This window comes from Dreissena polymorpha, chromosome 1 (genome assembly GCF_020536995.1).
Source record: "Dreissena polymorpha isolate Duluth1 chromosome 1, UMN_Dpol_1.0, whole genome shotgun sequence".
In the NCBI taxonomy this organism is placed as follows: Eukaryota; Metazoa; Mollusca; class Bivalvia; order Myida; family Dreissenidae; genus Dreissena; species Dreissena polymorpha.
In genome coordinates this window covers 32998553-33021871 of record NC_068355.1, presented here as the reverse complement: position 1 = coordinate 33021871, position 23319 = coordinate 32998553, and the positions used below count along the sequence as shown (strand labels likewise).

Genomic DNA, 23319 nt, shown 5'->3' with positions numbered 1-23319 from the left:
TAAATGTAAAGTATTTAATGACAAACTTCAATACATACCAAAATCTGTGAAAATGACCCTTTAACATGCATATGAAAAGGATATTATTAAGCAAAGATTGTCATAGTATTGATTTTAAGAAGAGATTTAAGCAGAACTTGTTTTATATGAATTAAAAAATGCTATCAAACATGCACGTAAAAACAATTGGGGTACATGTTTACTGCTATTGATATTCATATAAATAACGTTAAAGTTTTCCCAAACTCATGGTTTTTAGTGGTTTTTTTTGCTAATCCAAAACGCACAGGCTCTAAAATATAAAGCAAATCAAATCGAACTATTAAAATAAACTTTTTTTCTTGTATTACTGACTAGACAATAACATGTTTGCATAAAATATCTCAGAGATTGAAATCAGTGTTTTTTAACCTTTGGGAGGAAGGTGGCAAGTTCTTCCAGCAGGCTTTTATGATAATAAGGGAAAGGTGGCAAGATAATAATTCAATCGCGCTTAAATGATAATAAGGGAAAGGTGGCAAGTTATTCAAGCGCGCTTATATGATGATTATGGAAAGGTTGCAAGTTCTTCTGGCACCCGATTGTATAAACAGTTAAACCGGCGGTTAACCACATACCAGCGGTTAAAAGTCGGTAACATGTTGGTTACTGGTCGGTAAGCGTTGTATACAATTTGGTTAGTTATACCGATCGGTTAAAACCCAGTTAAAACATACCCTGCTTCCTTAGGTGGGTAAGTACAAGTAACCGAGAGGTAACTTACACAAACTGGCCGCGGCGCGACACTATAAAAGCTAACCATTGACGACCTTCACAATTTCGTCAAGTAAACAACAAATTGCAGCAACTGACACTTTATTTGACTTAATTTACAGAGCAATACGATTTCCGACTTCGGACGACGAATTTAAGGACGCACAGAACATGTGTCTTATATTCTGTTATGGGTATGCCGTGTGTGGTCCGAGGCATCAATGGCGCCCATGTTAAAATCATTTCTCCAAGAAGTACAAACAAAAAACAAAACACGTTCGAACTAGTATCTTACCTTTAATAATCCCTTAAAATCCACAAATAATCCATTTAATTCAATAATTGACGAGTTGCATCCAGGGTCTTTGATAATTATTTTAGCATAGTTAAATAAAGTCCCTTATGCCATCATATCATTATATTCAAATGAGAACTCAATAAACTTTCTTCTTCGTCACATGCTACATGTACGTCATGTACTCTATGTACATTACTGCTGTTTAAATGAACCGGAGCAGTTTATCAAATGTGTCGTGTTCTGAGAAAAATGGGCATAATGCATGTGCTTAAAGTGTCGTCCCATATTAGCCTGTGCAGTTTGCACAGGCTAATCAGAGACGACACTTTCCGCTTTTATGACATTTTTGTTAAAATGAAGTCCCTTCTTAGCAAAAATCAAATTTTGGCGGAAACTTTACGCACATGCATTATGCCCAGTTTTCTCAGAACACGACACAAATAATAGCCGTTGGTGAACTCAGTTGCATTTGCAGATTTCTGCATACAAAGATATATTTAAACTTGAACAACGTTTTATTTGCCTATGGTAAATTCCCTTATTGTACAAGAAAGTAAGTAAGTTTATTGTAAACAATAGCTAAATTAGAAGAATAGTCATACATGACATACGTCCCGATCTCGGCGGGACAGTCCCGCTTTTGGGCCCTTTGTCCCGGCGTCCCGATATGGGACGATTTGTCCCGACATTCGTAAAAAAACGATGTAAGGTCTATAGGTTCCCAATAAAATTCGCTATTCAAGCTCTGTTTCGCTAACACTTACCACCGCTAATCCCTTTATTGCCCCCAATTAACAATCCGATTCTACTTCTCGTGTGTACCAGTGTTGTTTATGACACCTTATCAGCGATTTATTGGCTAATTATTGTTTTTATCAGGCATTTACACCATGGTGGTCTTCAAGATAGTGGTCGCTTATTGCTATCGATAATTGTATTATAATGAAATAAATGTTGAAAATGTTTTTGTCTTTGTTTGAAACGTTTACAAAACAATTGTTTTGTAAAATTAACTCTATGTCATTAGTGAGTCTTTTACATTCAATGTTTATTTCCAAAATAGCGGGATAATCCGAATGTGCAATATACCAAAATCGCAACAAACAGTCCAATAAGTGATACCCATCCTGTCTAGTGTAATTGGGTGTAATTGTAATAAAAACAACGAGGTGCTATGCATGACAGTTTGACCCTACTCCAATTAAGCTAAAAACAACGAGGTGCTATGCATGACAGTTTGACCCTACTCCAATTAAGCCGCGACAATTGACAAGTAAGCTTACTGTAACCCGTACTTTCAGTGTACTGGATAGCCTTCCCTGCTTTAATGTTTGCCATTGAAAGTAATATAATGAGTATTGTTGTTGTTATGTTCCAGATTTTGTACTCTAAAAAGATGAATATTATCTTCGGTGTTTGCTATTGTCTTATTTAATAAAACTGTTATTGTTATGTTTTAGATTTCATGCTTCATATCAGATGTTTTATGTCTTGAATAAAAGTGTCAAGAGTTTTTGTTAGTACTATACTGACTACAGTAAAGGTGGAATGATAGATCGTTTTAGGTGTCCTGCTTTTTGGTCAAATGTCCCGACAATTTTTTATGGAATGTCCTGCATTGGACCTAAAAAATTCTGGCATGTATGAGCAGTGATTCATTTTTCTGTGCGTCCTGCGTGCCAGATGCATGTTTTTTTCTGGGGACGCATCATTCTCAAACATGTGCGTTTTCGGGACGCATTGTTTAAAAACTCTGATTTTCAACATTGTCAAAGTTGTACATGATACTGAGTACGATTTGTGGATATAAGCAAAACACATGTCAACACTGTTTTGAAAAGTAGAACGGAAGTCTTATTACTACATTAGGAATGTAGTACGCATATTTTGATTGGTTGAAATATATCAATTATCCAATCAGTTATGGCGTTTTATTAAAAGTTCATTGGACGATTAATTTGCTGTCCCGGATGATAAACAAAGAAAATGCGACCAAAAAAGCTTTTCGAAATTGATCCTGAACAATTTAAACTCGCTGTGTAGATATTTATCGATAACACTGCCTCGATGTTAATTATGTGGTTTAAATATGAAGAATAAACGGCGGAAAACACAGTTTGCGTTCTTCTGTTGTGTGCTGAACACTTATAATTTATTTAGGAAAGCAATGTTATTATACTTTTCTGGATTAATTGAGCAGTGTTGGTGTTTCTTTAGTGACAATTAAAATTTGCAATTTCTGAAATAAATAGCATCTTTTATTTGTATACGGTACATACATAAAAGTGATACAGGTCGTACAGTATTCCGTCCTATGTTATGTAGAATGTAAGTACATATGACAACACAGACATCTGCTATTTATACTGCAGGATGTGAGAGGGGTTTTTCTATAAAGAATAAGGTCTTGACCAAATTCAGGAACAGGTTAACTGTAGGGAAAGAAGGCAAACTCACGAGTGTGAAGTTGTGCAATTTTGCCCTGAATGAATTTGTGGTAAAAGCTTTCTCTGTTTGGAGAAAAAACCAAGCGAGAAGGCTATACACCTTAAATACAGTATGAGTGTAAATGTTACACTTAATCTGTATTGAAGTTGTAAAACTTTTGACCAAAAGGGAAATTGTATTTTGTCACACTGTTTGAAAGGGCTAATTTTGACCAAATAATTATAAACACTGGTCATCCAATTTATTAAAAGTCTAGTCAGTCCAAATTGTTAAAGATGTTAAAAGTTCTCTGTTTAAGATGTTGTATGTTTCACTGTTTACTATTAAAAGTAAAACAAATAAAGATTTCACTTGCTATAAACATATTTCTGTTTTTAGCTGTAAAATTGCATAATTTAAAAGATCCCCTGGCTAAGGTGTATCATGTAAAGTAGATTATTTGTAACGAATTTACAAAGACACAATCTGGGACCCATTGTTTTCAGTTTGGACCCATTGTTTAAAAGTATGTGAGTCCCAGAGACTCATTTATGTAGATTTCAAAATGAATCACTGGTTACGTCCAAGACTGAGTTTATATCAAATAAAATTTGCAATCACCATTATATTGTATGAAAATTGTTGGAATATTGATGATACCTATCACACTAAGAATATAATTTCATGATGGATATGCCCTTTAGAAAACTTTTATCATTTTGACACCATAAACTATTTCAAATTATGCAAAGAGATAATTGATGAAAATAAATGAAAAATAAATCTGCGAGCAATACTTTTTACTCATGAATTAGGTAGTCATAAAGGCAGTGGCTGTTTACACGTACTTTGTTGTTGATGCATTATGTACACATGTTACCCTAGCAGTTCACAGGGTGATAACCAGTCACTTACCTTTTAATAACATCGGTATAGAACACTAATGCGCTTTTTAGGCGTTGCTGATTTTTACCCTGCTTTTCATCTTTAATGACCATTAGATAAACATAACACCAGCAGACGTGATTGAATACATTCAAATATTTAATTGATTTATTTAATAGAGAAATTCTTTGAACTTTGGTCACATCATTACGTCTGTGCACAGCGTAAAGCATGTTACACTGTTCAGTTTGAGGCATTTCGGACTACTCTCTGCATGTTGAAAAGACATATACATACAAATTGTTGCCCAATTACAATTATGCGTTAAAATCCATCTGGCAGAATTTCAGGGTCTCTACTCGGTCACTAAATTGTCAGAAGAATACTAAATTGACTATCAATAAACGCAGTGTTGATTGACAAGATGATCTAAAAACACTACTGAAATAGTGTCTAGATAATAGGGAAATCGTTTAATTATCTAAACACAGATGTTTGCTGTACTTGGTCAGCACCTCTGGAAATCGTTCCGGAACTTTTAAGTTTGCTTTTTTGAATTCAATGTTATATTGAAAAGCATTATGCTAAAATGTGCCATTTACAATGCCCAATTAGATCGTTAAAGACTCGCATCATGCATAATTGGGTCGTATTCCATATGTGCCCATCATAGCTATAGCCCACTCAGCCTGCACATCTTGCAGTCTGGTCAGGAGATACATAATGAGACCATAACAACTTTGAGTGATTTTATCGGAGGTAGCTTCGCCTCTGACCAGACTGTGCAAGTGCGCGGGATGGGCTTGAGCTAGCCTGGCCAAAACGCCTTAGGCCCATTTTGCATGATGCGGCTATAAAAGTGTGATTTGAATGTATGACTATAATAACACACACTTCATGGGGTAAATATGCCAAATTGTCAAAGCACGCAATAGATGAATGTTTGTTTACAATTTAATTTATTAGACACTTACATATTTAAATTTTATTTCAAAGTAAGCATTTACGCCGAATATCTATTGTAAAGATATTTCTTGTTATATTTAGCTGTTTTTTTATATTTTGTTTTAGCGATTATAAAGCAGAATCTCCTGATGACATCACATTAATTTAACTGATGTATTTTGTTTTACGATCAATATAAGATCAATGAAAACAAAAACAAACGCAACAAAGCTAAAATAATCCAAATTTATTCATATTCCATACATTTTATGGCATTTGTAAGGTCCCTTCAAAACATGCTCTAAATCCATCAGCGTGCTAATAACGGTGATAATTGTTTATATTAAGAATTATAATCCCCCCAATTACTTCAACTCAATTAAATTGGTGTATTTTGTTTAACTGTGAATTGAACAATGAAACAAAAAAAAAACAAACATGAGAAAATAAAAAACATTATCAAATCGTACTTCAACTAAAATGATTCAAATGCATTCATATTCCATACATGTTATCATTCGTTTGGTTTTCGTAAGAAATTCCCCCAAAAAGTGCATAGTGAAGCAGAAAACTGCACAAGTGTAAAAACAGCAGTGTTATTGTCAATCGCAATAGATTCATCTTCCTTTGTTGTGATAACACCTGAATAAGGTTGCCTATGCAAATTGTTTTCGCTCTTACAGTTTAAATGCTATTGCATGGCAAACAGTGTGTAATTAAACAAGTTTGACATGGATTTTACGACAATTAAATAGTTCAATGAAGGTTTATCATTCAATGTTGCATTGTTTGGACTTAATGTTACAATTCCATTGATAAGAGATTTTAAAGTAGAAATAATATAGCACGTTATTGCATCTAGTAAATGTTCGACAACTCAATTCATTGATTTTTATTCAGCGAAATTTGTTTTCTTGCCAACTGTCTTTCTTTTTATTCAGCATTGTATTTATGTTTCTTCTTTAAAAAATAATAATAATGTTTTAATAAAACTTAATCAGATGTGCTGCGTGACATTGGATAGCTTATGAGAAGGGTGATTATGTTGCGAAGCATTCTGTGCACACTAATTTTCATAATTATGCTCTGTCAAAATTCAAGCATGAAAATAAACAGAGTGAATTACCTCAAAAGCAATAGCGCCACTGATAAATGCAATATTTATATGGCTCTTTAATATCCAAGGACACACAAAACACAAGTATTTTTATAAGCTTCATTTTTTTTCATTCTAAAGCTTCGCAATTTTACACCTGTCTATATTTCTATATCCTTTATCCTTGATGTCCATGTATTACAGACATAGCAACATATGTGATTGAGATATTAATGTTATTTGATTTCAGTTTTATACTTATATATAATAAACCTTTAATAAAACATTGAAATATATCAGTGGCTATGATAAAAACACTCCCCACACCCTCCCGAACAAAATCAGGTAGCAATATTGGTGACTTGATTTCAATAAGATGTTTTTATGCCCCAGGTAGGGTGGCATATAACATGTAACAGTTGAACTGTCCGTCAGACAGCATGTCAGTATGTCAGTCTGTCTGTCCATCCGAAAAAAACTTTAACATTGGCCATAACTTTGTAAATATTGAAGATAGCACCTTGATATTTGGCATGCATGTGTATCTCATGGAACTGCACATTTTGAGTGGTAAAATTTCAAGGTTTACATCATCCTTCAAGGTCTAGGGTCGAAAAAACAAAGTCAAGGGAAGTAATAAGCTTTAAATGGACATGGTTATCTGACCTGCCAACGTATATATTTTTGTTAAATAAATCAAGGTGGCACAGTAGGCGGCATTGTGTTGCTGACAAACACATTGTGGTAAAAGTGCAAGGTCATCCTTTATGGTCTACGGTAAAAAAAACAGATTTAAGGGAAGTAATAAGCTTTAAAAAGGGAGAAAATTATTCAATATTGAACATAGCCACTTTATATATTTGGCATACATGTGTATCTCATGGAGCTGCACATTTTGAGTGGTGAATCTACAGTCAAGGTAGTGGCTTTTAATTATTTGCTACTAAAAATAGAGATTTGTTACAGACAATTATTTTCAAGGGAAGTAATTTATATAATTATAAATCTCATATTATATATTTCCTTACCAAGCATTGAAGTTCTTTTTACAGTTACTGTACAGATTTATTATTTTGATTATTTATAACCCAAATGATTGATTTTTTATAGTTGTTTTTTAAATGATATAATTATAATTTATGATGTTCATTACATACCTGTGGACTTAGATCCATAGATACATTATCAACTCTGACTATGATCTCTTTTATACCACAGGCCTTGGTTGTCAGTGATGTTTGACATGGTCATAATTGACTGTGAGACCCTTGATGGCTGAACAGGTATTAAGGCATTAATAATATGTAATCACTGAGTTGTGTTCAACTTTTTGAGTAATAATTAATTAGCTTATTATGTTTCTCTTTTGAAAACACAGTTGATGTACAAAGGACACTTTGGCAAGCAAGGGGCTTAAGCTTTTTATGCAAGAGTAATATAACTTAAGCCAGACGCTGGACATTCATGGACCTCCCTCCTGTCTAGGTGGAAGTGACAAATGTTGGAACAGTTATATAGTGACCAGCAGAAATGTTACTCAAGCTAAACACTTGACACTATACTGGCCCCCTCCTGTGGAAGTGACAGTGGTTGTGATAGTTATTTAGCGAGTAGCAGAAACGGAATTCAAGCCAAACACTGGACCTGTACTGACCTCCCTCCTGTTAAGTTGGAAGTGAAAGTGGTTGTCTAATGAGCAGCAAAAATAAAATTCAAGCCATACACTGGACCTGAACTGACCTCCCTCCTGTTTAAGTGGAAGTGACTGTGCCTCGGATAGTTGTCAAGTCAAGAATCACCAGCCAAGTTGTGTCAGGTAAGATTACATTCATATCAATAACAGCCACAGCCTCAGTGGCATGCAGCCCAATCACAGATTGCGTGTTCAAGTGAGGTTCAAATGCTATTTTGGTCAGTTATTGTCTGGTGTCAAATGTGCCTGTCATTTCAAGTAAAATTGTTTGACATTTTAATTGAAGCCACAGGAAAGAAGTTTAAAAAACTGGAAAAGTGTCAGTCCTAACCCAATAAAGAAAAAATCCAGATTTGATACTGTGTGTATGTGTAAGATGTTATCAATTTGTGTTTAAAATTGTAATTTTAGACAATTATTCATTGCAGTCAATCTTAAGTTGTCAAGTCATTATCAAGCTTTTATGTATAACTTGTATCCATTAAGTACAATTATTTTAAATCAGGTCTTTTTCATAAATTTCATTTATTAACTTCTAACATTTAAGCATCTCTATGGCATCATTCATGTCTTTAGTTCATGTCTAAAAGTATATGCAGTATGTACTTCAGTTTTATAAAGACATGAAAAACTTTAAAAATTCAATGAAGTGAATTTACTTATAATTCCTCCACAAACAGAGAAGTTTGGAACAATTTTTAATTTTGAGTTGTCTCTCTTGGACTTGCGTTACTGGTATTATATCTCACTTCCATTTCCAATGGTAAATGTTTAGTACAATTTTAAATTTTGAGTTGTCTTCCTTGGACTGTCATTACTCCAATATCTCACTTTCATTTACAATGGTAAAATAGTGTAGCGAATTCCTGAATAATGTGAATATGCCAAAATGTTTGATTAATCTATATCCTGATCAGACTAGAATATTTTCATGTAATATAGACTGTAGCTGTATTCTCATGGTTTTCCATTTTGGTTCTTCATGCTTACATTCCTGGTGTGTGTTTGAGATTAAAGATAGACACAAATAGTTAATATTACTCTTAAGAAGGATTGGCAGGAATGTTAAATACTGAGAACCAACTGATGATAATGCTTTGTTCAAACGTGATCTACGTAAGTTGAAGTGGGGTTGTTATAAAAAATGAATGATCATAATCATGCATAATGTGTGTGTATTTTGAACTTTATGAGGTCCTTCAGGGTTGCATTTTGTGAGTGTCCCAGCACTCCTACATAATCTGATTACTCACGAAAGTTGAAACTAATTTTAATTTAAAGCTTCAGTTTCAGCTACATGTGTATTTAGGTTTTACTGAAAGTTATTAGCTCATCTATTTTTTGAAAAAAAATTATGAGCTATTGTCATCATCTTGGCGTCGACGTTGGCGTCCGGTTAAGTTTTGCGTTTAGGTCCACTTTTCTCAGAAAGTATCAATGCTATTGCATTCAAACTTGGTACACTAACTAACTATCATGAGGGGACTGGGCAGGCAAAGTTAGATAACTCTGGCGTGCAATTTGACAGAATTATTTGCCCTTTTTATACTTAGAAAATTGAAAATTTTGGTTAAGTTTTGCATTTAGGTCCACTTTTCTCAGAAAGTATCAATGCTATTGCATTCAAACTTGGTACACTTACTTACTATCATGCGGGGACTAGGCAGGCAAAGTAAGATAACTCTGGCGTGCATTTTGACAGAATTATGTGCCCTTTTTATACTTAGAAAATTTAAAATTTTGGTTAAGTTTTGTGTTTAGGTCCATGTTATTCCGTAAGTATCAAAGTTATTGCTTTCATACTTGCAACACTTACTAACTATCATAAGGGGACTGTGCAGGCAAAGTAATGTAACTCTGACTGGCATTTTGACCGAATTATGGGCCCTTTTTATACTTAGAAAATTGAAAATTTGGTTAAGTTTTGTGTTTAGGTCCACTTTATTCCTACAGTATCAAAGCTATTGCTTTCATACTTGCAACATTTATTAACTATCATTAGGGGACTGTGCAGGCAAAGCTATGTAACTCTGACTGGCATTTGGACGGAATTATGGGCCCTTTATACTTAGAAAATTGAAAATTTTGTTAAGTTTTGTGTTTTGGTCCACTTTACCCCTAAAGTATCATAGATATTGCTTTCATACTTGGAACACTCGCAAACTATCATAAGAGTACAGTAAAAGGACAAGTTGCATAACTCTGGTTGTCATTTTTACGGAATTATGGCTCTTTTTTGACTTAGTAACTTTGAATATATGGTTAAATTTTGTGTTTCGATCCACTTTACTTCTTAACTATCAAGGCTATTGCTTTCAAACTTCAAATACTTTCATGCTATCATGAGGTTACTGTACCTGGCAAGTTGAATTTTACCTTGACCTTTGAATGACCTTCACTCACAAGGTCAAATTATTAAATTTTGCTAAAATTGCCATAACTTCTTTATTTATGATTAGATTTGATTGATACTTTGACAAAAATTACTCTTACCTGACTTACCACAATAGACTCCACCCAAACCATCCCCCGTGCCCTCCCCCCCTCCCCCCCCCCCCCGAATCCCCCCCATATATTTTTTTTTTAAAGATCATCTCACAAATGACCACCACACCCTCACACTATACCCCCCCCCACCCCCCCAACTGTTTTTTTTTGAAACGGTTAAAAAACACAAATATTTATTTTTATTATTTTATGTTTGAAATACCGTCCAACCATTGCACCCAAGAATCCCCCCCACTCACCCCCCCCCCCCACGATTTTTTTTTTTCGCATTTTTTTTCGCATTTTTGGAAAATAATGTAATAAATGTCCACACTTCCACACTATACACCCCTCTTCACTCCACCCCTCCCTCCTTTGTGATTGAAAATGAGAGTCCCTTCACCTTTAAAAAGAAAATAGATGAGCGGTCTGCACCCGCAAGGCGGTGCTCTTGTTTGTCTTAGTCACTATAAATTTTTTGTTAAATTTTGTTTTTGGATCCACTTTACTTCTAAAGAATCAAGGTTATTGCTTTGAAACTTCAAATACTTTCTTACTATCATGAGGGTACTGTACCTGGCAAGTTGAATTTGACCTTAACCATTGAATGACCTTGAATCTCAAGGTCAAATTAATAAATTTTGCTTAAATTGCCAAAACTTCTTTATTTATAATCAGATTTGATTCATACTTTGATAAAACAACACTAACCTGACATACCACAATGGACTCCACTCAAACCATCCCCCACACCCCACCCCAGAATCCCCCCCCCCCTTAAAAAATATTGTATTTTCATATTTTTCTTTTGAAAGATCATATGATAAATGACCACACCCCCACATTATACCCCCATCCCGACCACCACCCCTACCCCATCCCCCACCCAAAAAGATTTTGTTCAAACATGGTAAAACAACACACAAATATTTATTTTATTTTTGAAGGACTGTCCAACTATCCCATCCAAGCTATTGCTATCAAACTTGAAATAAAATCTTATAAGTTTATTTTAAGTCTTTACAAGTGTTCAATATATTGTGGAAAATATACCTGAACTCAGAATCATCTATAACATTCAACTTCTTTAAAACATAAGCGATCAATATGTTAATTATGGTCCTCTTCTACTTAAAAGATGACTATATTACCTTGATAGTGTTTTTCCCAGGCCATTTCAGCGTGGCGAAAAGCCACGTCGCCCTCCCGGATCGCCACGCTGCCCTTTTCAAAGGCAAATTTCGCCACGCGCCCTTCTTTTCAAAGGCAAATTTCGCCACGCGCCCTTATCGATAACATCTTTACTACCTTACGATCACGATCTAACTTGGTCCGCAAAATCAGCGTCTTTGATTGTCTGTGACTGTGCTTGATTTACTCGAGAGACGACAACGTCTAATCGACTATATTATTTGAGCAGATTTAATCTATTACAGTGCTCGATTTATAGGTAGACTGCTCCAAAGCTTTGAATTAGTCATGCGTGAATAACTCCGTGTCAGTATCAATCGATAATGCAAGAGGCTATGTTATACCAAGCGCACTTACTTCGGAGACTTTTGATGAAAAACTCGATGTTATGCTAGTGGCTATTGTGCATTGCATGCATTATTCAGTTATATCAAAACATATATTTTTACGCATAATTACATTTAAAAACACAAACAAATTTATTCTTTATCGCTTTTGTCTTTAAGATAATTAGATCTAATTATTGAAATAATTACTGAGACGTATACTAATTTAACAAAATGCGAATCGCGTATACGATTTAACGTTGCCATGCGCACCTGTCGCTTATATCATTTGACATTTGAACAACATGGCGGACTATACAAAGTTAAATTGCGACTCGGCAAAAATGGCAAATAACGTCGAAAACAATCGAATTAACGATGGAGATTATACATTAAGAAGAAATTAATGAAATGTCTGTGATAATCAACGATGCATAAAAATGTTTTAGATAGCAACAACATTATTTATTTATTTGTAATCTACTTGGTGGATGTATGTCACGGAAACGAGTGTTTGCATATTGTTAGCGATCAATTTACTCGCAATGTTATTTTAAACATCTGGCAAGATTATTGTTATAAAATGGGATAAGACAAACATGGTTTCATTTATATGTTAGTGGATCTGTGTATAATCAGATTCATATGCATATATTGCTTTATTATGTTTGTCGTGCTGTACAGTTTATTGAAACAGCATGGAACTTAATTGTACATTGCAAGGTAAATATATTAATATAAATCATAGTAAGTTAAATGCATCAATTACCATTTAATGTGCTTGTTTATATGTTATATTTTCCACAACTGCTTCAGATGCGATTACATGTTTCCCCGTAATTCAGGTATTCAGGGAACGTTTTTGCCCTTTTTTGCCTAAACTGCGCGCTAAAATGCCTTTTTTGGAAGTAATGCGACATGCCCCTTTGCCCTCCTGGGAAAAACACTACTTGACCTTATTGAATGTGAACTATTTCCCCATGATGGCTTAGGTTATACTGTCAAGCACTGTCTTCTGCCAACTCTTGTTAAGTATAGCAGTTATATTTCCAAGACCCACTCACTGCTGGCATTAATGATTTTGATGGTAGTGATTTTGATCATGATGTTGTTGTCCTGATCAAGGCAAGTCTCAAACGTGCAAGACCAGCTCTTAAATACAAAGAATGATGGTTGTGGTGTCAATTGTTTTTTATGCCCCCCTTCGAAGAAGAGGGGGTATATTGCTTTGCATATGTCGGTCTGTCGGTCGGTCCGTCCACCAGGTGGTTTCCAGATGATAACTCAAGAACGCTTGGGCCTAGGATCATGAAACTTTATAGGTACATTGATCATGACTCCCAGATGATCCCTATTGATTTTGAGGTCACTAGGTCAAAGGTCAAGGTCACAGTGACCCAAAATAGTAAAATGGTTTCCGGATGATAACTCAAGAACGCTTAGTCCTAGGATCATGAAACTTATAGGTGGATTGATCATGACTCGAAAATGACCGCTATAGATTTTCAGGTCACTAGGTCAAAGGTCAAGGTCACAGTGACCCAAAATAGTAAAATGGTTTCCGGATGATAACTCAATACGCTTATGCCTAGGATCATGAAACTTGATAGGTAGATTGATCATGACTCGCAGTTGACCCCTCATTATTTTCAGGTCACTAGGTCAAAGGTCAAGGTAACAGTGACCCGAAATAGTAAAATGGTTTCCGGATGATTACTCAAGAATGCTAATGGCTGCGATCATGAAACTTCATAGGTACATTATTCATGACTGGCAGATGACCCCTATTGATTTTGAGGTCACTAGGTCAAAGGTCAAGGGCATGGTGACCCGAAATAGTAAAAATGGTTTCCGGATGATAACTCAAGAACGCTTATGCCTAGGATCATGAAACTTCATAGGTACATTTATCATGACTTGCAGATGACCCCTATCGATTTTGAGGTCACTAGGTCAAAGGTCAAGGTCACGGGGACCCGTAATAGTAAAATGGTATCCGGATGATAACTAAGGAAAGCTTAGGTCTAGGATCATGAAACTTGATAGGTAGATTGATCATGACTCGCAGATGATCCCTATTGATTTTCAGGTCACTAGGTCAAAGGTCAAGGTCACAGTGACCCGAAATAGTAAAATAGTTTCCGGATGATAACTCAAGAACGCTTATGACTAGGATCATGAAACTTCATAGGTACATTGATCATGACTGGCAGATGACCCCTATTGATTTTCAGGTCACTAGGTCAAAGGTCAAGGTCACAGTGACAAAAACATACTCACACAATGGCTGTCACTACAACGAAGAGCCCATATGGGGGGAATGCATGTTTTACAAACAGCTCTTGTTAAATTTGTGATCCGAAACACTCTTCCCTATTTAATTTTTACTCGACGTTATCACATTCTTTAAACAAACTGTAAATGTACAGTGTGTTTTAATCTTTTCTCTCGAGAAAAGCGCGCGCAAATTATTCCCTACATGAGCAACGTCACGTCAAACGCATGGAAAGCGTGCGTGCATTAAATTTCCATTTAATGTTCCGTGGTAAAATTTTAACAGAATGATATAGCGAATGATTTGGAATTCGACATTTCCTCAAAATTAATCACAAATCAAACACACACTGTATATTTATCGTTACGGACGTATACATAAGTCACTATATAAACAGTTATTGTACTATATACTGGTGCAACAGAAAATCCAGACAAAACTGGATTAAGTGTTGGGTGTTGTCAAAACGAATCCCAGAATAAACCCCCTTCGGAATAAACACTCTTCCCTAAAAATAGTAAACCGGAAGAAACCCCCTTTCACAATTTGCATAAACGGAAGAAACACCCTTTCATAGCGAAACAAACCCTCTTCCATTTTTCAGACAGGCGAAATTAACCCCCTTCATGACTGTTATTCAAACTGTTCGAAAACATCGACACATAATTCGATTCACAATTTTCCTGTTTGGAGCAATAATAAACATTTTGTATATTACATGCTCACATTAGTATCACTACATTATATATATCAGAGACAAAATATAATCTGTGCAGTGACAATCTTGTGTCAAGCTCGTATGTACCAATAGGGGTCGTCGTCAACCGGGTTTCATGTTTTAGTTGTATACGTATACCAGGCCACTTTTATCTACTGAAAAGCATTTAGAACAACAAAATTATGAAAAAAATAGTGGTTGATGTATAACAACAAAAACACAAATAACACTTTTAAAAAGTGTTATAAGCGGTACGTTGACCATATCTTGTGTCAATTTCATAGATCTGTATGTGGGCTTTTAATTGCTAATTATATATAAAAAAACAGATTGACATAATTATACACCGAAGTTTGACAGGCAGTTATGTAGGAGTCACGCTGTTGGGCGGTCGGTCAATTGGTTGGTCGGTTGATTGGTTTGGTTGTTTGTCCGAAGCAAATGTTTAAAGTTTGTTGAGCGACTTCATTTGTCAAGCTATTGAATCGAAACTTGGAATATTTATTCCCCTATAAAGTGAAGATGTGCAAGACACGTTTTCATGAGCAGTGATCCACACGTTCTTGAGTTATTTAGCCTTGATAGTAAGCCTATTATGGCAAACGTATACAATTTTCTCCGTTTGTAATGTGATCTTTTTCTATATTTCTCAAGAAAGATAGAATTGAAACTTGAAATATGGCATTCACATGAAGTGTATGATGTTCAAGACACAATTTTGTTTGCTGTTTCAAAGTGGTGAGAGGGTATGTTAAGTCATGTTTGTGACAAAGCTGTAGTTTATGTACGTAAAATGCATCACGTATAACGATCATGAAGTTTAAACTTAATTAGTTTTAACCCAATTCCAAATCATGGAACAATTGTTAAGAGTTTAATGGGCAGATATATTGACTTTAATTTAACATAAATGAAATAATGCATATTGCCACTTAACCTGAACATGTTTTTAAATAAACCTTTTAAAATTCTACTTGCAAATTATCTGATAACCTGTGTACTTCTAATATTATGCTTGCAAAAACTGTGCATATTTGTTTAAATGAGACACTGCATACATATATATCAGCACATGTAATTTAATCATGAATAAGGCACAATTCTAATATTGGGAGATTAATCTCCAAGTATAAACATGCTTGACATTGATGTCAATAGATGCTACAAAGTGGTTCATTTCTGCAAGATTCTACACATCCATGTTCTCAACAAGATATTGTTCCCAAACAGTCAATACTTACAGATAATTCTTACTCACTTTAAGATCAAAACCGTCGGTGGATACCGTAATCCTGACAAGTAAACAAAGATGAGAAGCTATTTATCATACGTGATATGGAGAGTCCTCAGTTAATCTGCACCAATCGGAGCAAATTATCAGCTACATTTGTTCGAGTGGACAGAAACCAACGCGTTTATCTTGTAATCTAAAAGTGCTCAGTTTAAAAATTATTATAGGGCGGTTAACTGGATTGCTTGTAAAACTTGGTTGACAAATTAAATTGTTGCAAAATTTTGTCCAGATCTTCGACTTCAATCTGAAAAAGCCATATATACATGAACATAATAATCTGCAATTCTGTCGTGTGTGTTTCTTTCCCCATAGTAATACTGTATTCGAATAGTAAAGCTTTATGCGAGTGAACTCGTTTATATTCAAGGGTGAAGATAGCTTACTTATAGCCCTCTACTGCTTGATAACCCAAGCTAAATTAAGTCGTAGCTTGCTGATTCAAGCCGAAATAGGTAACAGTTTGCAACTTCGATGAAATGCGTGTCACAGTACAGAATGCATGCTTAAATATACGTAGTACGTTTGAAAAAAGAGTTTTGCTAAATTATAATTAGTACTTATAAAACAAAGTGTATTTTATTTCATTGAAACGAATTTGGTTTGAAGAAAAAAATGTGTCTGTTCAAAAGCGCTTGGTTTGATATATATGTTTACTTATTTTTGCGTGTGTACTTAATCGATTAACTCTTAAGGCTTCTAGCGCAATCGCTTGTATAATTCTATATGTGCAATTAATTATAGCAAATTGTTCGTTATTCTACCGATTACAATGCGGTTTTTTTTCAGTAACGTGTTCATCTAAATCATTTTTTTCCAAGTGTGTTTGGAATTGGATTAAAGGTAGATCCAAAAGTGTGCTTCTGCTTGTTGGCGCTGTTCGGCAAATGTAATTTCACCCGAATTATATTTTAAGTTGTGTCCAAATACATCCTTGCTTGAAATTAATTCCTGAGTCAGACAAAAAAAATGTGATAAAAGTCATAAAACTTATCCCCAGCGGTAAAACAATTTGGCCGCCTGTGAGAAGTTTGTTTGAAAAGCTCTCCAAAAAGAAGGGTATTATCATTAAGTGTGGGAAATCTTAACTCTGCACAAATGTAAAGACAATTATCCCCATCAAGTGATTTCTACTGATAGCATGTTCTGATTTCTTCGCCAAGCTGTTTGTTTTCACTGCTGATGTGTGCACAATGATTTTATCTTATCTGAGTACACATTGCTCACGAAGACCTTTTGTGACAATATTGTGTGCGTTGTCTGTTCGTTATCATGTACCATATTAACACTTCAGAGCACACATGGATTGCTCAACTTTCATGAAACTTTTTCAGCATATTTGTCGCAATGATATTTCGGACAACGTCACTAGGTCAGATTTAAAAAAAAAGGTCTTGTGAAAACTCTAGAAGAAACATGTGTTACACAATCTTAATGAAGCGTACCCAGAACATGTGTTTTTAGCTCACCTGAGCGATAGCTCGAGGTGAGCTATTGTGATCACTCAGCGTCCGGCGTCCGTCCGTCCGTCCGTATACAAATTTGTAAACATCTTCTTGAGCCAATTTCAACTAAATTTCATGTGGAGCATCCCTAGGTCATGGGACAAAAGAACTGTTAAAAAAAATTTGATCACATAACCAAGATGGCCGCCATGACCATATATGGTAAAAACCTTAAAAAATCTTCTTGTCAGAAACCGCTCATCAGATTTTCAAAAAATTTCACAGGGATGACCTTTGAGGGCTCCCCTGAAAAAGTTGTTCAAAGAAATTTGATTCGTCAAAAAAAATGGCTGCAGGAGCTCGTTGAACTTTGCATGTTTATTCGTTTTTGCCTATTTTGTGAAAACTTTCAAAAATCTTCCACATTTTTTGTCCGATCCTTTCCAAATTTGCACAGTGTCTTTATATCAATGAGGACACAAACCCTACAAAAAATGAGCATTATTGGTCCATGAAGTACAGAATTACCTCCCCTTGAATTGAGAAAATGGTGTTTATGCAATAAAGTCCAAATTTTTCATCCAATTCTTTCCAAACTTGTAAGAATTTAGCATGGTTCAAACAAGGGAAACAACTACGGTTTATGCATGTTCTTTTTATTACAGATTTGCCTCCCTTTATTTCATTCAAAATCTCATTTTACAGCAGAGATTCCAAATCTGACCTGTAAATGAGCCCCATATTTACTGCTGGTGCTATGTTACCTTTTCCCATTTGATCATTCTTAAGTATTGGTCTTGTAATGCTGCTACTGCTACTGCTACTGCTACTGCTACTACTACTACTACTACTACTACTACTACTACTACTACTACTACTACTACTACACCACCACCACCACCACCACCACCACCACCACCATTCACAGTGACAAAAAACGTATTCACACAATGGCTGCTACTACAACTTATAGCCCATATAGGGGGGCATGCATGTTTTACAAACAGCCCTTGTTTCTATGGGATTTTAACCACAACTGTTCATGTTTATCTCCGACACATATTTTTAGGTCACCTGTCATAAAGTGACACAGTGAGCTTATGTGATCGTGTGATGTCCGGCGTCCGTTGTGCGTGCCTGCGTGTGTCCGTGCGTCCGTCCGTCAACAATTTGTTTGTGTAGACAGTAGAAGTAACAGTTTGCATCCAATCTTGATGAAATTTGGTCAAAATGTTTATCTTTATGAAATCCGGTTTGGGATTGTATTTGGGTCATCTGGGGTCAAAAACAAGGTCACTAGGTCAAATAATAGAACAACCTTCTGTAGACAATAGAGGTCACAGTTTTCATCCAATCTTTATGAAATTTGGTCAGAATGTTTATCTTGATGAAATCTGGGTTGGGATTTTATTTGGGTCATCTGGGGTCAAAAACTAGGTCACTAGGTCAAATAATAGAAAAACCTTGTGTAGACATTAGAGATCACAGTTTTCATCCAACCTTTATGAAATTTGGTCAGAATTCTTGATGAAATCTGGGTGGGATTGTATTTGGGTCATCTGGGGTAAAAATCTAGGTCAAATAAATAGAAAAACCTTGTATTGACAATAGAGGTCACAGTTTTCATCCAATATTTATGAACTGTGGTCAGAATGTTTATCTTGATGAAATCTGGATTGGGATTGTATTTGGGTCATCTAGAGTCAGGAACTAGGTCACTAGGTCAAATCATAGAAAAACATTGTGTAGACAATAGAGGTCATAGTTTTCATCTGATCTTAATGAGTCAGGTGAGCGATTCAGGGCCATCATGGCCCTCTTGTTATGATATATCAGCAGAGTGTTTGGAAACAATTTTTGTTCGTTAAAAACATGGCTGTCTGCGGGAGGGGGGTAGCAGCTGTTATAACATGGGTATAGTCAAACCTTGTGACACTCTTGAAGTCTGATGTTTTGCACATTCATTATGAGACTTGCATAGAACCTTTTTTTCAAATGATATATCAGCATTGTTTGAAAATGACCCTTGTCCTTTTAAAAACATGGCCGCCGTTGGGTAGGGCAGTTTTATGTGACTATAGTGAAACAAGGTGGTGAGGCTGTTGTTCGAGGCTATAGTGATATATTGTGCCAAATGACTTTCCACGAACCAGGAAAATGGCCACATAGCGTATGTAGTCTTGGTTACCATGATTACCAACACAATTTTAGGCATTTACTTTTGTTAAGAATGAAGCTTGTAAATGTGGCTATATAATAAAGAGGTTAGTTATCACAGCAAATGTAAAGCATTTGATTTAAAAAAAGAAAATGATATGTCAATACTCAAATTTTCGTTTATTTTTCCATTTTGACCATGAAATGACCTTGACCATGACCTTTGGTGACCTTGGTGATCTGTTTGGTAGAAGCCCTATATCAATGGATTACTTCTAACATATATTAAAGTCAGTACATATAGGTGTTCAATAGACGAATTCAATTCATCTTTATTAGTAATTGAATCATAAAACGGTGGCCATCTTGGACGCCATCTTGGATTTCTAAGCCCTCCAGCACTTTCCAGAAAAACGACATCTTGTTCTGAAATCTACAGACCCTGACGAACATTTTATATTAAACCCTCTGTTTATGAGTTGTGGCCAGTTAGATGTTATAAAGCTTAACAAATTTGCTGCAATAATATCCTGAAACTCTATGCGCATAAATATCTCAAGTCTTCATGAAATCCGGACAACAAAAATGTTTTTAAGTCCTTAATTGACCTGGCTATAGTAATGAGATTATTATAAGCTCAATTACTCTATGTATGTCATATGCTTTGTGTTTTGTAAACATGCACACAATATTGCAGGTACATGATAGCAATAAATAATAACAAAGCCATCCATACTATAAAGGTCAATGGCAAAGCCTGTGAGAAAAATTTCAACGCATTGAGTGTAATCACACATTGACATGCTCATGGTGAGCTTTTGTGATCGCTTTATGGCTGTCGTGAGCCATCAACAATTGCCTTGTTAACTCTGTGGATGCCATGTTTATATTTCCAATCTTCATAAAATTTGGCCCGAATATAAGTCTCAATGATATCTTGGATCAGTTCGAAAATGGTTACAATTGGTTGAAAAACATGGCTGCCAGGGAGTGGGGCATTTTTCCTTATATTGCTATAATAAAACATTGTTAACACTCAAGAGGTCACATTTATTTTCCGATCTTCATGAATTTTGGTCACAATATTTGTCCCAATAATATCTTGTTATCTCAGGTGAATGACTTTGGGCCTTTCAGGCCCTCTTGTTTGTTCATCTTACCATTTGAAGAAAATATATCATTGCACAGATGTCTTTTACTTTTAGAGTGAGTTATGTTGCATTTCTTATGTGGCTTGTTCGGGGTATATTGTTTAGCACATGTCGGTCAGTCCGTCAGTTTTTTACGGAAGATTTATACACTGACACGATTTTTACTGAAGATTTATACAATGCATATTATTTTTCTTGTGTACTATATTATGTAAAGTTCCGCCCATAAAAATAACTTTCAGCTGTTCTGTCGATCAGATCCGCGACTTTTATTTATTTATTGCCGAATTATTACAACAAACATATGATCCCTGAAGTGGACCCCCTAAATATGAAATCAAAAGTATATAGCATTCAACTTGAAAATATATTTTATGTATAAATCCGTGTAAGTCTGTTAAGTCAATTAAACGTTCAAAAACGTATTGAATCTAGCAATTTTCTTAAACAAAAAGGAATAAATCAATGTTCCTTAGAAAGATAACGACAATAGCAATCGGTTTCGGCAGTCAAAGAATCGGTTGGCTGATGACACAAGAATCACAGCTTCCCGAATGTTATGAAAAAGTTTTGTCATCCCTGACTATGACCTGTCTCACCGAAATTATCTAACAAATGCCAATCCAAATACATTACAGCTTAGTTTCTTAACAAGATATTCAAAAATCCTATTATTAAATGATACACATCTATTTGTGTGGCTGTTATTGCAATTGTAATTTCTATTTATTATCGTTGTCAATCGCACCGTCAAGACCTTTTTTACTGCAATGAAACCAGATTATTTTACAACTATTATCTGTAGCAGGTAGGTTATGTACAAAATTTTCTGAACCTACTGTCCTGTACAAAGTTGAATAGTTTTGCGAAGACTGTAACGTTAGTCACATATCAATTCCTGTCAATGAAATTGCGTTACTATTTTCACCACAAAATATGTTAAATGGTAAATGCAGTGTGTTTTATTCATCAAAACATAAAACAAACATAATAGTATGTTTACCAGTAAACATGAATGTGAGCAAAAAATATTGCGGTCATGTTTCAGGCAATATTTCGACGATATAATTGAATTTGTAAGAATTACTAAGGCCTAAATTAAAATTGAGTTTGTTTGCCCTTTACTGACCGACCCACTTTTTACCCCCCGACCCAAAAAATTTTATTGCGATTTCTGAAAACTTATTTTTTTTATTTTCGTTTTTTTCGACGATGACAAAAGAGCCGAAAGCAATATTTATTCATGTGCGTATTTATATCCCTGTCTATTATTATCGCCCCTGACCGATCTAGGTCGCTCCGATGGTTGGAATTTCATACGCCCCAGAATAGACAGTAATGCAAGCGTCTATAACCAGCATCGCGATCGGCGGTGTTCCGTGAAAATGGCCGAACGACATCATACTTAACCATTGGTTCGCAAAAGTAGTCGGACATATACGAGTTTACGTTCGTTGTACACATGTTGTTAACGTGATCCAAGATGGCCGACAATTAAAAGAAATAACGATGCTCAGCGAGAACAAATAACTATCGAATTTACGACGGACATCATATAATTAGTATCGATTAATGAAAAGAGCGTGTCATTCTACGATTGAGCATAGGTTTTAGATACAAATAAAACTCTCTTTTTTTTGCAAATGTATGAACTGAATGTCACAGAACAAGTGATGAAGTGTTTGAAAATTGGAATGCAGTCTACTCGCAAAGAAAAATACATCTAACAGTTACAGGATTTTTTTTGTCGAAAATGCAAAATAAAAGACAAACATGATTTGATTTATATGCAAGTGGATCTGTGTTTAATCAGATTCATGTGCATATTCTGCTCTATTATGTTTGCCACACTGAACAGTTTACTGTAATGGCATGTAAGTGAAATGGATATGTAAAGGTAAACTTATTTAATTTATTAATGTCTCTTAGCTAAATACATCGACAACACTCAAGTATATATGTTTAAAGCGTTAGTATATCCACAAACTGAAACTAACACCCACTGTCCTACAGTGGGACTTACCACCCTCTCCCCCGTTGCGCCTACACCGAAAGGTCCTGCAACGTACCTATCCAGATCCAGAATTTATTTCCCCAAATCAAGTTTTTATGCTTATGTTAGTTGCAATAATACAACTCCCAGCTATTGACCCTCTGAGCTGTACGTATGTACTCATAAAC

General features: G+C 35.2%; 2 protein-coding genes across 2 annotated transcripts in view; both read left to right on the top strand.

Annotated features, from left to right (window-relative positions):
- The window catches only part of LOC127875800 (uncharacterized), a 215757-nt gene that overhangs the window by 52881 nt on the left and 139557 nt on the right, over window positions 1-23319 (top strand). The gene's annotated exons all lie outside the window — the stretch shown is intronic.
- The window catches only part of LOC127875769 (uncharacterized), a 138785-nt gene that overhangs the window by 4379 nt on the left and 111087 nt on the right, over window positions 1-23319 (top strand). The window contains exon 2 of the mRNA XM_052420570.1: window positions 7783-8220. The gene's annotated coding sequence lies outside the window, so the exon portion shown is untranslated. The remainder of the gene's footprint in view (window positions 1-7782; window positions 8221-23319) is intronic.